At 38.3% G+C, this 6,643-nt stretch overlaps 1 non-coding gene across 1 annotated transcript; it reads left to right on the top strand.

Annotated features, from left to right (window-relative positions):
* The first annotated feature begins 2,579 nt into the window (after positions 1 to 2,579).
* LOC139438427 (U6 spliceosomal RNA) lies at positions 2,580 to 2,686 on the top strand. The gene has a single exon (XR_011648102.1). It is a non-coding gene; the product is annotated as a U6 spliceosomal RNA (small nuclear RNA).
* The last annotated feature ends 3,957 nt before the right edge of the window (positions 2,687 to 6,643 follow it).

Genomic DNA, 6,643 nt, shown 5'->3' on the forward strand with positions numbered 1-6,643 from the left:
AATTCCCCACTATTATTGTAGTTATAAATCTATTCCTCCACTCAGTTTTTCCAGTGTTTGCCTCATGTATTTTGATGCGCTATGGTTAGGAGAATAAATGTTTATGTTCATTCTTTCTTCCTGAAAGATTACCCCTTTCAATAATATGTAGTATCTATCTTTGTCTCTCAGACTGATTTTCTTTTAAAGTCTATATCTTGTCGGATATTAATATAGCTACTCTGGACCTTTTTTGTTTATTGTTTGCTTGTAAGGTTGTTTACCTGCCATTCACTTTCAACCTCCTTGAATCCTTGGGTCTAAGATGGGTTTCTTGTAGACAGCATATAGGTGAGTTATATTTCCTTATTCATTCTTCCAATCTGTGTCCCTTGGCAGATGAGTTTATTCCATTGACAGTCATTATTATTACTCTAAAGGGAGTAACTTATATTATCCATATTTCTTTGGATATGTTTTTTTCTCTCTCTATTTTTTTCTTTTTAGTTGTTCTTACACTCTCCTACAACTCTGTCTCTCCTGTTTTTTCTTTCATCCTGCAGAGCTCCCTTTAATGTTTCTTGAAGGACAAGTTTCTTACTGGCATACTTTGTTAGTTTCTGTTTATCTGTGAATATTGTTAACTGTCTGTCATTTTTGAATGCCAGCTTTGCTGGATAGAGTATTCTTGGCTGGAAATTCTTTTCTTTAGTATTTGATTATGTCATACCACTGCCTTCTTGCTTCTATGATTTTGGATAAGAAATCAACACCTAATGTTATTGAGCTTACCTTGTATGTGATGTTTCTCTTTTTTTTAAATTTTTGTTGACTTCGGTATTTTCTCTTTGTCTTGAGCATATTGGATAATTTGACAAGTATGTGTCTTAGGGTAGGCCTGTTGGGATTTATGCTTTTTTGGGTGTGTTGTGCTTCCTGGACATGTACTTCCATATCCCTCATTAGGTTTTGGAAGTATCCAGACATTATCTCCTCCACTACCCTTTGTGTGTCCTTTCCCTTCTTTTCTCCTTCTTGGATGCCTATAATGTATATATCTGTGCATTTTGTGTTGTCATTTAGGTCCCTAAATCCCTCCTGGATTTTCTCTCTCTTTTTATCAATCAGTTCTACAATCTATTTGATCTCAGTATACTGTCTTTGACATCACTGGTTCTTTCCTCTGATTCTTCAAATCAGCTGTTATTTGCTGAGAGTTTTTTTTTAAGATTTATTTTTATTTAATTCTCTCCCTTTCCCCCCATGCCCCAGTTGTCTGTTCTGTGTCCATTTGTTGTGTGTTCTTCTGTGTCCACTTCTATTTTTGTCAGCAGCACCAGGAATCTGTGTCTCTATCTGTTGCATCATCTTGCTGCATCAGGTCTGTGTGTGTGTGGCGCCATGCCCAGGTAGGCTGAACATTCTATCATGGTCAGCAGCTCTCCTTACAGGGTGCACTACTTGCATATGGGGCTCCACTACATGGAAAACGCCCTTGCATAGCATGGCACTCCTTATGTGCATCAGCACTGCATGTGGGCCCCTTCCACATGGGTCAAGGAGGACCTGGATTTGAACCATCGATCTCCCATGTGGTAGGCAGATGCTCTATCCATTGAGCCAAGTCCACATCCGAGAGTGTATTTTGATTTCTTGGATTGTGCCTTTCATCACCATCATATCCATTATCTTTTTGCATATGTTTACAATTTCCTCTGCATGCTTTCCAAGTGTTTGCATAATGTTCTTAAACTCTTGCTTCACTTCATTAAATAGGCCCATGATATTTGTTTTGAGAGTTTTGATTAGTTGTTCGATGGTCTACTCCTATTCCTGATTTTTAGTTTGTTCACTGGATTGGGCCATGTTTTCTTGATTATTGGTATGGTTTGTAATTTTTGTTGCTGTCTGGTCATTCCTTTTATGTTGATGGGGTTTCTTAGTTGATTAGCTTCTCCATCTAGTCAAGGGGTTTATTTAGGTGCTGTTTTTATCTGTGTATTAAGTCTTCTCTTTGACACTTTGTTCTTCTTATTCTATTTCCTTGTTGTTGTCTAAATTCTCTTGAAGGAAAATATTATGGCCAGAGAATGCAAAAGAGGTTAGAAAAGAAAATGTATAACAGTTGTATTGATAGTAAGTGTAGGCAGAAGAACCATGTGATACCTATGGGAATGAATATTATACTCGTGTAAGCTGTGTAGATTTATAAAAATAAAAAGTGGAATACCTACAATTAGATGGGAAACTGAACATGGGGAATATAGTATCAATTAGAAGGCCAGTATTGTCAGGGGAAAGGAAAAGAGAAAAGAAAAAACAATAACATAAAGAGTGAATAAAAGATAGAAACCAAACTAGAGGTGTTAGCAATAAAAGTCAGAAAAATTGGGGCTGAACAAAAGAGGTGGAATATGAGAGAAACAACAGGAGATGGAAGAGAGATAGATGTAAAGAAAAGGGGATAGCATTGGTAGCCTAAATCAGTATGCACAGAAAAGAGGATATAGAGGATGAGGAAACACAGCAAACAAGAAACACTGCCTGCAGCACCTAATAGAAAAAGGGATACAGAACGGAAAAAAGAAAAGAAAAAAGGGGTGCTCACTTCAGCAACACATATACTAAAGTTGGAATGATTCAGAGAAGATTAGCATGGCCCCTACAAAAGGATAACATGCAAATTCATGAAGTGTTCATATTTTTAGAAGCAGCTAGAAAGAGATCTCGAATAAAAGGGTCAATCAGATCTGCAGAATATCTTAGCCTACATGTTGGATCAAGTGTTAAAAACTGCTCTTTGACCTTGAATAAAAGGGGGAAATGGCAAAGACAAATGAGTTGATATGGCTAAAGGTCTTCCAAAAAGGATCAGGAGGTCACCAGAGGGGTCACCGTTACACACACCTCAGCAGGACCCCAGAAAAAGCCAAAGTAGATACAACCCTACATACTGGTTCTCCTGAAGGCTACAGAGATCCATAGGGTCTATAGTCATGGCATTTGGAGCTTTGTGCCATGTCAGAGGGCCCTACTTTGGAATTTGTGCACCTGAGTGTGATGGAGTTGGACTCAGATGTGCCTTTTCTACACATGCATCTTCTGTCACTTTTACTGAACCTGTGGTTGGTAAAAGAGATGGTCCATACTCAGAAGACTTGAATATCTAGACTACCCATGGCTAGCTGGCCCTGAACCTCAGCAGAGTGGCAATTCCTACTCTCTGGTTCATTGGTCTTACGCAAGTCAACTCATAGTGAGGTGAAGATGGTCAACCACCACAACAGGGAATCAAGAGTGTCTTTAACTATAAGCAGAGGAATTGCATCCATCACCCATGTGGAATCTAAGCACCCTCTTGTTCTAGAAGTGGAGAGGACATCACTATCCCAGGGGCCACAGAATGGAGGAATAAAATATGGATTAGAGTGGACTCACTGACATTCTACTACAAAACTATTGTGATGAGTAATAGATGAAATTTTAGCATCAATTTAGAGAATGTGGACATAGTAGTTGCTGAGGGCAGGGAGAGGGAAGAAGAGATGTGATGTGCAGGCATTTTGGGGATTTTGAGTTGTCCTTAATGATATTGCAGGGTCAGATGCTGAACTTCATATATCCTACCATAACCTACTGTATGTACTGGGGGAGAATATGAACTATGGGATAAACTATTATCTTTGTAGTGAAGCAGTGCCCCAAAGTGTGTTCACTGAGTGTGATGAGTGTGCCACAATGATGAGGGAGGTTGGTGTAGGAGGAGTGAGTTTGAGGGGTATACAGGAACTTCTTATATTTTTTAATGTTACATTTTTTTGTGTGATGTATTTATCTTCAAAAAAATACAATTTACAAAAATGATGTGATGGGGTGGGGAGTAAGTTATGTGGGAAACTCATGTTTTTTTTTTAATGTTTTTTAATGTAACATTCCTTGTAATCAATTAACTTCAATTGAAAATATATATATAAAATGAAAGAAAAAAGAGGAAAAATGAAATAAAAGAGTGGTGGGGGAAGAAAGAGGAAGGAAAGACAAGAAAACAAACAAAAACAAAATGGATCAGACAAGGCCTCAAACAAGTATTCCTCCTTGCTATTGAATAAACTGCTTAGGAATCTGTCCTTTCTGCTTTCTCCCTTCCTCACTTCCCTCTCTCCCAGGGCAGAAGGAAGCCCATATGAGAGCTCCCCTCTGAAATTCACTTGTGACCCTGGTAAACCAACTCACCATGGAAAACTATGACTCTTAGTCTTTTTGAGAGAGAGTACCCCACTTTGCTGGGAGCTCTAAGCCTGCCAAGCATGTCCTACTGTCCTCCTCCCTTAGGTGTATTGCAAAGGCCTAGTTAATTGCCTGAATCCACCTTCTCTGAGACCAGTTTTCCCTATTTCAGGTCTTTTAGGTAATTTGGGCAGCCTCAGCAGATTCACCTCTTATCTCTTCTTATCATGTCCCCAAGCCAGCTGGTGTGCTTCTCACAGCAGATGGGAAAAGAGTATACATGAGCTTTTCCAGAATTTTGTCTATTCTTTTAATCAATGTTGACTATCCTATCTTCATTTTTTAAATCAAATATTTACCTTAACATTTTATATTTAGCCTTGTCTTGGTGCCAAGAAGTAGATGCTTAGAGGACCCATTTCCTAAGTTATTTATTTTTCATTACGATCTTAAAGTTTTATTCATGTAAAGTATAGAGTGGTAATTGACTAACTCCCTTCCCCACCTTTGGTCTTTTTTAAAAATTGTTTTATGTACCTATTTTTTATATCAGTGTTACAAGTTTCTCAGTTAACACAAGACTACAACTACAATAACTGCAAATATGCTTTAATCAGTGGTTACATTCCCCCTTTATTTTTATTCATTTTTTAATCTTGATGGGACAGTGCCAGTTCTGAGTGCCTCAAGCTGAGGAGGAATATAGATATTATGGGGCAGTGGAAGGGAATTGTTTTGCTTGCAGTTGAGGATACTCCTTGAGGAAGAAACTGGTCCATTGTCACCATTTTCAGTTGACCAGGGCAAAGCTGAAGACCTGGAGAATGAGAGTTCCACCATATACCTGCTAGCTTGAAGGCTTCAACTGGCATAGAAACAGACTGAAGCTTTAAGGTTTTCAGAAAAATACTTACAAGTAAATTGAAGATTATAGCTTCAAATAAAAGAAGAATCATGATTAGGTGTTTCATAAATGGTAGAACTATGTGTTATAAATGTAGTAGCTTTTCTTACTTTTCCAGATAGAGTCCATGAAGGAGGTGTCAGTGTAACCATATGACTTGCTTTTGGTGTCTAGCTGTCCCTAGAGGCCATGGGAAAATTTTTGTTTGAGTTTTTGTTTACATGGCACTTTGTAAAATCTACCTGACACCTACATAAGTATAAAGTCCAGAATGTTCTCCTGGCTCGCTTTGAAATCTCTTAGACATAAAAACACTGTTTTATTAAATATTTCCCCAATTTGGAATAGGTCTTTTTCCAAATGCATCACTGATTAACACTTGGTACTAATCCCTCCATGCCAGGGAGACTCATGTCTACAACATGACCCATGCTTTGAGGAAGGTAGTCACTTTATTAAAGGAGTACAGCTTAGAGAAAGGCCATACTTGAGCAAGTAGGTGTTCAGGAGGTGACTCCTACTCATTAGTTATATTTAGGCATAGTTTATTATAGGAATAATATTCACAGGTACAAGCATTTAGATTGAGGGTTTGGTTTATTATCCTGTTTTCTTTTACTAGGCAATTTTATATAGTCCAGAGATTTTAGCTATATTATTTGGGAAAATGGCAGGAATTTCCCAGGTGGGAAATTTAATATTGCATATTTTTAATTTTTTCCTCTTGTTAAAATAATGTTACATTAAAAAAAATATGAGGTCCCTATATATTCCCCACCCTCCTCACCCCAATCCTCCCACATCAACAATCTCTTTCTTCATTATGGGACATTCATTGCATTTGGCGAATACATTTTGGAGTACTGCTGCACCACACTGATCGTGGTTTACATCGTAGTTTACACTCACCCCCCAGTCTACCCAGTGGGCCACGGCAGGACATACGATGTCCAGCATCTGTCCCTGCAGTACCACCCAGGACAACTCCAAGTCCTGAAAATGCCCCCACAGCATATCTCTTCTTCCCTCTCCTTACTCTCAGTAGCTACTGTGGCCACTTTCTCCACATCAATGTTACAATTTCTTCCATCACTTATCACAATAGGTCCATAGTTTAATAATTTTTAAGGTACTTTGGGGGTAGTAACCTGGCGGCAAGGAAAACCCTCTATCCAGAAACATACCAATGGCAACAAGGACACATTTATATCACACAGAAGTATATACCTATATAAAGTTCAAAATGTTCCAAGGCCCTGTCCTTTGAGACACTTGATCTTACTCCATATTTACCTTTTTCCAAGGGTTATGTTAATTGACATGTAGAACCTAATTGTTATATTTGCCTTGCTTCTCATGTAAACTTCTCCTACTTACATCTTTCTTTTCCCCTAAAGATGAAGATTTGACCTGCAGCTGGCCATATGCACTTTCAAGTAAGCCTCAGCGTAAAATAATGTAACTGACAAGGGAAATGTGGTTGTCATGTCGTGAAAAACTGTGTCTGAAAAACTATTCTAAGTATTACCAACA

The sequence above is a fragment of the Dasypus novemcinctus genome, chromosome Y (assembly GCF_030445035.2).
Source record: "Dasypus novemcinctus isolate mDasNov1 chromosome Y, mDasNov1.1.hap2, whole genome shotgun sequence".
Lineage (NCBI taxonomy): Eukaryota > Metazoa > Chordata > Mammalia > Cingulata > Dasypodidae > Dasypus > Dasypus novemcinctus.